General features: G+C 45.5%; 1 long non-coding RNA gene and 3 other non-coding genes across 5 annotated transcripts; all 4 read right to left on the reverse strand.

The window, feature by feature from the left end:
• Nucleotides 1-5,328: 5,328 nt before the first annotated feature.
• Nucleotides 5,329-8,963, reverse strand: LOC113184319 (uncharacterized). 2 transcript variants are annotated; one of them, XR_003300975.2, is made up of 5 exons: nucleotides 8,602-8,963; nucleotides 8,173-8,264; nucleotides 7,264-7,326; nucleotides 6,959-7,027; nucleotides 5,329-5,539 (listed from the first exon to the last, which is right to left on the reverse strand). It is a non-coding gene; the product is annotated as an uncharacterized LOC113184319 (long non-coding RNA). The 2 variants fall into 2 exon arrangements; XR_003300976.2 differs by lacking the exon at nucleotides 6,959-7,027 and having other exon boundaries at nucleotides 8,602-8,838.
• LOC113184347 (small nucleolar SNORD12/SNORD106) lies at nucleotides 7,113-7,205 on the reverse strand. The gene has a single exon (XR_003300984.1). It is a non-coding gene; the product is annotated as a small nucleolar SNORD12/SNORD106 (small nucleolar RNA).
• LOC113184346 (small nucleolar SNORD12/SNORD106) lies at nucleotides 7,400-7,490 on the reverse strand. The gene has a single exon (XR_003300983.1). It is a non-coding gene; the product is annotated as a small nucleolar SNORD12/SNORD106 (small nucleolar RNA).
• LOC113184351 (small nucleolar SNORD12/SNORD106) lies at nucleotides 8,338-8,428 on the reverse strand. The gene has a single exon (XR_003300987.1). It is a non-coding gene; the product is annotated as a small nucleolar SNORD12/SNORD106 (small nucleolar RNA).
• Nucleotides 8,964-9,051: the final 88 nt, after the last annotated feature.

The raw sequence follows: 9,051 nt of genomic DNA on the forward strand, positions 1-9,051 counted from the left end.
CATTTACTACCTGGGGCTGAGGCAAGTCCCTCTCCTGACCTCAGCTTCCTTATCTGTAAAGTAATAATGTGGCCTCCCTGCTCCAGTCAAGGGGAGGAAAACGTGTTTGAAGTATGTACAGTACCCAGCACTGAGCCTGGTGGGAAATATTCTGCTGTCACTATGACTCCAGTGGACGAATTATGTGATAGAAAGATGGGACCAGGGGAGCAGTTTGAGACAGCCTGCCTGGTACCACCTGGGGTGAACACCACCATGCTCACCAGGTAGTCCCTCTACCTGTAAGAGCATCAGGTACTCGGGCACAGCTAAGGGGACATCCACGTCCTAGACTGCACGCCCTGCCGTTTTAACCTGGGGGCAAAACAATGTTGGCATCCACTTGTGTCCTCCTCCCCCACCCACCACAGGCTCCCACCAGCCAGTGGTCTATTTTAGCAAAAGACCATTTGTTTAAGGAGCCTGCCAAATGCGAGGGTCCAGATTTCTCCTTTTCTTTTCTTTTTTTTTTTTAAAGCCACAGATAAAAATAAACTCAAGATGGTCTGTTTCTGCCGAAGCTGGTTTATCCCCCTCCCCCAAAACTCATGTTGAAAATTTAATGGCCCTTGTGGGGGTGTTGAGAGTTGTGGCCTTTAAGAATGATTAGGTCATTAAGAGAAATGAGTGCCTCTCTCACACGACTGGGTTACTCTCATGTGACTGGAGTAGTTATCATAAGAGCAGGTTCCTTTGTGTGGGGGGTGTAGTGGGGATTGAACTCAGGGTCACTGAGTTGAACTCAGTGGAACACTGAGCCACATCCGCAGCCCTATTTTGTATTTTATTTAGAGACAGGTCTCACTGAGTTGCTTAGAGCTTTGCCATTGCTGAGGCTGGCTTTGAACTTGCGATCCTCCTGCCTCAGCCTCCGAAGCTGCTGGGATGACAGGCGTGCAACACTGTGCTTTGCTGAGAGTAGGTTCTTATCACGTGAAGCTGCCCCTCATGTTCCGCCTCCTGTACATAGGTCCACTTACTTTTCCGTTTTCTGCCTTTAGTTGAAATAGCGTAAGGCCCTCTCCAGCTCTACTCGCTTAGGCTTTCCAGCCTCCAGAAAAGGGAGTCAAAATAAACTTCTTTCCCTTTAAATTATCCAGTCTAAGGGATTTTGTTATTGCAACATAAACTGGACTAAGACATCTTCTTTTTTTTGAATATTTATTTTTTAGTTATAGGTAGACACAATATCTTTATTTCATTTTTATGTGGTGCTGAGGTTTGAACCCAGTACCTTTTGTGTACTGGGCAAGCACTCTACCATTGAGCCATAATCCCAGCCCCCTAAGACATCTTCTAAACAGACTTGTAGTTAACTAACATCAGGACCATGGGAGGAGGAGGAGAGGACCTGTCAGACTGGCCACTCAGCCTGCCAATTCCACCAGCCCAGGCTTTGAAGCCAGTTTAGAGACTAGGTATTGGGAGACTCCACAGCCCAATGCCCCCCAGATAACTTTGGAGGAAAAATTCAAGTTGACAAATTATATGAAAGTTACTCAGAAGATACCAGGTCCATGGAGCTGCATCTTAAAGAACAGATGCCACTGTCCCAAGCAGGTGCCCCAAGACAGGGGTTGCCAGATTTTGCAAATAAAAGTACATAATGGCTCATTACATTAGAATATCATATACACAACAAATATTTTTTACTATGTCCCAAATATTGCATGGGACATACTTAAACACTAAAAAATTATTAGTTGTTTATCATTCTCATCTAACTGGGCATCCCACTCAGGAATGACAAGGGCAGTGCTGAAAAGGACACAGTTACTGAGGTCTCAAACTGGTGGCCTCAGGGCCATGAGGCCCAATCATGTGTGTTGCCCAGTTGTTAGTTTATAAAATTGAATTCAGCTGCCAACATTTTAGCGAGTAGTAGCTGGTAGTAGCTGCCCTGCTATGAAAACATAATAGAACAAAGGGAAACCCGGAACCGTGGAACTTGATTACTGATTTGTTCGTCGGTTGCAAGATGAGCCTGGAAGTTGTGCGGTCTCAGGCCTGGGGAACGGGCTCCAACGCTGCAGTCCACCCTTCAAGTGCTGGCTGCAGGTTCTGACAAGCTTTCCCATCAGCAAGGCCCTAGCCAGGGCTACTTTCCCCTTTCCTGGCTGGGGATGGAAGCTTCTGGTCACATGTTGGAGAAATGCGTGCCCGCAGTGCCCCCTGCAGACGGAGGCTGAAGTTGCAGGTTCTGGGGAAGATCTGGCTCCATCCTCCCTGGTAATTGTATAGCCACAATTAGGAGTGAAGCAAGCAAAATCCAGGAGAAATTAAAAGTAGAAATAAACTGGAAATAGCAAGCACTTGAGAAGTCCCTTTCCAGGCAGAGCTATGAGAGCTCTGTTCCCCAGAGGTGGTATCCTTGTCCTACCCCCAAAGAATTGAAAACAAGGACTGAAATAGATACTTGTATGACAATGATCATTTTAATAGCCCAAAGGTGGACACAACTGCCCATTCATCCATAGATGAATAGGTAACTAACTCTGGCGCAGACATGGGCACAGCGTTATTCAGCCACTCAAAACTCTGATATGTGCTACCCAGGGAGGAACCCTGAAAACAGAATTCAATGAATAAGCCAGTGAGCCAATTTCCAGATGAAGAAATGAGGCCCAGAGAGATGTGAATGGCTTCTCAAGGTCACATGGCTGCAAAGTGGCAGAGCTATGACCCAAATACAACAAAGCTACTTCCAAGGTGTGACTTCAAGTCAGTCACTCGACTTCCCTGAGCTTCAGTTTTCCAATCTATAAAACTCAATAATGAGCAGGGTTGGGCGGAGATAATACATGCAGCATGGGCCCATGGCAAGCACTTACAGGACACACTTATTGTTCTTTTTCTACCTCTCCACTATCAAACACCTCCCATCTAACTTTGGCAAAAAGATGTGTTTATTTACAAGATATGAATTGTGTCCCTACCACAAGCCAGGCCCGAGGCTAAGCACTTTACAAAAATGATTTTCTTTAATCATTTTTTAATATTTTTTAGTTGTAGGTGGACACAATACCTTTATTTTATTTTTATGAGGTGCTGAGGATTGAATCCAGTGCCTCACACATGATAGATGGTGCTCTACCTCTGAGCCACAACCCCAATCCCTACAGATGTGATTTTTATTGGCCTGAAACCTTTCTGAAGGAGGCATTGTTAAGAACCCCACTTCACAGCTGAGGAAACTGAGGCTTATACAGGTGCAAGAATTTGCCCCAGTTACCTCAGTTAAGAAGATAAAGAAGAGGATCATCCTAGAAGCATCAGGTTTTGGAAGAGACTGAAGCTGAGGGACAAGTTGCCCAGGATGAGCCCTGGAGGACTGCCCCCGCCCCCAGGGCTTGGGAAAGCGATGACAGCAAAGCCAAGAGACTAGGGTGGTGGGCCAGGGGAGCTCTCTAGGGAGCTTTTCTGCCCCTGGCACTTCTGACCTCTGTAGTGTCTCCTTCACAGGGAAGTCAAAAGCATATGACCCTTGAAGGATCAGAAATGGGCTCCTTTCCTGTGTCTGCTGGACTGCAATGAAGCTAAAGGCTACCAACAGAGCCAGACTGACAGAGGGCTGGCTCTGCCCCTTATCAGCTGGGTGATCTCAGACAAGTCATGGCATTATTATTACCATTATTATTATATTTTATTTTTTTGTGGTGCTAGGGATTGTGCATGGATTGTGCATGGGAGGCAAGCACTCTACCAACTGAACTATATCTCCAGTCCCTTTAGTGTTAAGAAAAAAAGAGACAGAAGCAAGGTGCAGGGGCAAAGTAAAAAGGGCTCATCTGAGCTGCCAGCTTTATTCATATCCATAGGTCACATTAGGTCATTAGCACATACTGCTCATTGTATAAAGTGACTGTTATGTGGCCAGGCTTAGGCTCAGTGACACACTGGTGTTGTCTAAGAGAGCGCCTTTATTCCCAGAGGCTGAGTGTCTGAGATTAAGGTGCAGGCTGACAAGACTCTAGCAGAGAGCCTCCTTGCGAAGGACATTACCATAGCAGCTAGGCATTGAGCATTTATTAGTCATCTTACTAGTTCCAGGGAGAAACTATAGAATACTCCAAATGTGGATAACAGGGCACCTGTTACCCTCCAGAAGTTTGCTCCCCAGAGGAGCGCTGCCCTGTACATATCCACAGCCAGAATCCTTGCACCTTACAGTGCATTATTTTCTATTTGGTTTCTCCCTCTACTGGCGAAGTCATCTCTGGCACAGGCAAGCTTTTCTTCTGGTTGTTTTCCACTATTATATCTCCAGTAACTAGAATAAACCCTGGCATGGGGTAGGTACTTGAGAAATATTAATGGACTGATTGTGGGAATGCAGTTGGACCTTTATCCAGAGTTCCACACCTGTGGACTCAACCACAGCTCAAAAATATTCTTTTCAAAAACACATTTGTAGCTGTGCCTTATAGTGCACGCTTGTAATCCCAGCGGCTCAGGAGGCTGCGACAGGATTGAGTTCAATGCCAGTCTCAGCACTGGTGAGGTGCTAAGCAACTCAGTGAGACCTGACTTACAAAATAGGGCTGCAGATGCGGCTCAGTGGTCAAGTGTCCCCGAGTTCAATCCCCAGTATTAAAAAAAATAAAATCGTGCTAAACATGTACAGACTATTTCCCCCCTGCATCGTGGGGTATCAAACCAAAGCTAGCCCAGCACACCCATTGAGCTACAGTCCCATTCACTTTTTGTCATTATGTCCTAACAATACCGTACTTCTATAGCATTGAATTTATTAGGTATTATCTAGAAATGTTTTGACTATTGGAGGACATGCATAGATTCTAAGCAAATGCATTGTTTTATATGCCATGATATGCTCATTTAAATCAAGACCCACTGCAAACTGAGGAGACAGCTTGCTTGAGCTGCCAGGCACTCCTACATCTTTCCCTTTGCCATGTGGGACTTCAGAGGGATCTGTGCTGCAGATGAGACCTGGCTTTCATTAGCTTCTGAGGAATGTGCATGTACATCTAAGGCAACTGACAGTGATTGGATTTTCTATAGACCGTCTCCCACTCCCTGAAATAGACCTGGATTCCTGATCCATAGCATTTATTTCAAGCTATGGAATAGTTATATGGCAATACCCCATAGAGCCTGTCAGATGGTAAGATACTCAGTAAATATTGAGCAATGTAAGTGAGCAATGTAAAGAGACCTAGCAAGTCAGAGCTGCCTATTAGGCCACATAAACCAAAGGAAATATACAGATACCTGTTTGCTACTTGTTATCGATGTTGAATGTTTACCTCCCATGACAAAATACAAGTTTTAATTTCTTTTATTCTTTCTGCAGGTAGAAATGCTACAAAGTCAGAAATTTAATTCTTGAATTTTTCAAGAAAGGGGGGAGTACGGCATCAACTGGAGCTAGCCCTCCAGCTAAGTACACAAACACCTTGTGGGATTGGTTCAGCTGGAAACACAGGACTCCTTTTCCTTTCAGTATTTGTACTCCAACTCCATGGCTGAGCAACTTCTAAAAGGAAAATATAAAGTACATTATAATCTGTTCCATTTTGGTCAGAAAAGTGCTTTCTATCTGGGAATATGGAAGCATGTGGTTCTCCACATGCTGGCTAACTCCCACTACGATAACCCATCTCTTCTACACTGCCAATATTTGTGCCCATGTATTATTCCCACACTGGTTACAATTGAAATACTTAATCTAAATCCACAAATAAGCCCTTCTGGGTAAAGGTAACACAGTCAAAAAATAAATCCAAATGAGAAACTTTTATTAAAAGTGGGGAATTAGCCAGGTATAGTGGTATACAGCTACCCAGGAGGCTGATGCAGGAGGGTCCAAGTTCAAGACCAGCCTGAGCAAGTTAGCAAGACTGACTAAAACTACAAACATAGGATGGGGAGTAGCTCTGTGGTCAAGCCTAGTGTACCAACCAAGTGTCAAAACCCAGGGTTCAATCCCTACTACTGCCCCCAAAAACAATTTTGTTGATTCTCAAGTGACAACCTAAATATAAATGCACTGTACAATTAATACATAGATGTGTCAATGTGTAATGGATAACAGACTATGTAACAGTATTCTCAGTTGTTAAGGATCATTGAGTTTTTCTGCATTGGAGATTGAACCCAAGAGTGCTTTACCAATAGGTTACATTCACAGCCCTTTTTTAATATTTATTCTTTAATATTTATTCTTTAGTTTTAGGTGGAAATATTTATTCTTTAGTTTTAGGTGGAATTGAACCCAGTGCCTCATACATGTTAGGCAAGCACGCTACCACTTGAGCCACATCCCTCCTTGAGAGGGTTTAAGTAGCTCAGGCTGGCCTTGTCTCAGTCTCCCAAGTAGCTTTAATTATAGGTGATCACATACTACCATGCCTGGCTGAGGATCCAATTGAATGCCACAAAAATAATCATGATCAAACAAATTCCAACTCATGTGAGACAAGTTCCTTGCTTTTTTAAAATTTAGTAGTTGGGCTGGGGATGTGGCTCAAGGGTAGCGTGCTCGCCTGGCATGCGTGCGGCCCAGGTTCAATCCTCAGCACCACATACCAAAGATGTTGTGTCTGCCAAAAACTAAAAAAAAAATATTAAAAAAAAATTTAGTAGTTGTACACAATACCTTTATTTTATTTATTTATTTTTATGTGGTGCTGAGGATGAAACCCAGGACCTTGCACGTGCTAGGTGAGCTCTCTACGGCTGAACCACAACCCCAGACAAGTTCCTTATTTTAAAAGATGCGGTATTTGCCAGGGAAAGGAAACTACAATGTCCAGCAACTTTAAGACCTTCTAGTACCAACAGCCCAACATCATCCCTCATAAGCACAACTTCAAACTCATTCCCCCCTCCCACTTTATACACAACTCAGTACTGGGTCATAAGTGGGGTGACAGCTGGAAAGCAGAAACCTCACCTGTTGCAGGATGGACTGAAGCAAAGACATCAGATTAGACTAATGTCAACATAATAGCACCCAGGACTCCTGTAGGAAGTGAACAAATAATCTGAACACTGGAAAAACACCAACCAACAGAGCAAGCAACAAATAAAAACAGAAGTTATTTTGTGTCGATGCATCAGATAAAACTGGCTTACAGGTTTAGTTAGATCAACAGGGTCGATCTGATGGGGAAAAAAGTTGTGTCATCAGCTGCACCGGCTCAATGAGTAAAAAAGCAGTTACTGTTCAGATGAGGAAGAAATGCCAGCATCACTTACCAATCCTTTCACACTCCTGGAATTTATCCTCGTTCATTCAAAGCCTGGTTTCTGGTAGCAAACCTAAGATAAAACACAGAAAGATTAAATCCCATCAGTTAGATGGGCATGGGATTAGGGGATGGTTGGTGCTCAAGCAGGCATATCAGACAGAAACTGGCTTAGAAAAGTTAGATCAACATTGTCGATCTGTCGGGGAAAAAAGTTCAGTCATCATATATGCCAGCAAGCAGCTCTTTGAATTTTTTTTGGTGGGAGGGAGTACCAGGGATTGAGCCCAAGGGCACTCAGTCATATCCCCAGCCCTTTTTTATTTTTAAAACAGGGTCTCACTAAGTTGCTAAGGCTTGCAAACCTCCTGCCTCAGCCTCCTGAGCCACTGGGATTACAGGCCTGTGGCGTGTTTTGCAGCTGCTCTTTGAGCTCTGAACAAGAGGAATATGGAACAAGATAAGTTGCTGCCACATCTCCTCTCACTCAATGAGCAGAAATCACACCTGAAATCCCAGCCACTTGAGAGGACAAGGCATTGATTGGAAGGACTGCTTGAGGCCAGAAGTTTGAGTTATTAGCCTAAGCAATATATAGCCAGACCCTGTGGGGATAAGCTCTGCAGTTAGAATCTAGGTCAAAGGAAATTCTTGTGGTTTTTCACAAATGGAAAAGCTCAAGAAAACTCTTTGGACATCTAAAACTGTTTCTTCCTAGGAACCCATCCAATATATAAATTGTTATAAGCACCTAAGAGTTTCAACAGAACTCTGGGAAAAGTAGCTCTGTGGCAGAGCACATGTTAAGCATGCTCAAGGCCCTGAGTTCCAACCAGCACCAACACAAGAAAACTAACTTCAATTAAATTTAATCCTAACCCCCAAAGTTCGTCTTAGATCCTAAGACAAACGTGCTTACCCCAAAGCTCCGAAGACAGAAAGTGGGGTTCCCGTGGAAGCCCAGAGGTGAGCCCGTCTTGCAACATCCATTCTGAATCCAATCGCGTTAACCTAAAACACAAAAGGGCGTCAGTCGCCATTTTCCATGTCCAGGAGAGAACATGGAGAGGAAGGGCCTCTTGAAGCTGGTGTGTCAGAATTAACTGGCAAGTGTTAAAAAAGATCAGCATTGTCGATCTGATGGGGAAAAAAGTGAAGTCATCATTTACACCAGCCAAGGGCTCCTTAGAGTCAAGCAGAAGGCGCGAGTTTTCCTAGCTAACTCATCTCCCCACGGCCCTAACGCCTCTGCGCTGGAGAAGACGAGGCCAAGCAGGTGAGGCGATGGCACTAACGGGACAAAAGAGGACCAAACTCGTGAAGGGAAAACAGTGGAGTCCCCACTCACCATAAAACAAACGTGGTTAACAGCGAAGGAAGACATGCCGAGAATCGCGAACAGAACAACTACAAACTACAAGCGCCTCCGAAGCAAAAGAACGAAAGCGGCTGGAGCCTCCCTTATATAACCAGCCGGACTGGCGCGCGTGCGCACTGGCAGGAGGCCCGCCCCTTCCGGCCCGCCGCGAGGGCCCCTGGGAAACATAGTCCCCGAGCCGCGCAGCCCCAAGCGCTCTAATGGTTGTCAAGGCCGCGCCTAGCCCCGCCCCCCGCCTCGTACACACTGGGCAGCCGGGCTCCTAGGCCTCGCCGCCATGTCGCGCTTTGCACGCACCGAGCGGCTCGCCCGGTCCCCGCTCCCTCGGGACCGCCTGAGGCCTGCGTCGGCCCCGGACGCAGTTAGCCCGGCCCCCGCAGTCCCCTCCCCGAGGCCGCGCCCGCCCGCGCCCGCCGGCCC

Source organism: Urocitellus parryii, chromosome 6 (assembly GCF_045843805.1).
Source record: "Urocitellus parryii isolate mUroPar1 chromosome 6, mUroPar1.hap1, whole genome shotgun sequence".
NCBI lineage: Eukaryota > Metazoa > Chordata > Mammalia > Rodentia > Sciuridae > Urocitellus > Urocitellus parryii.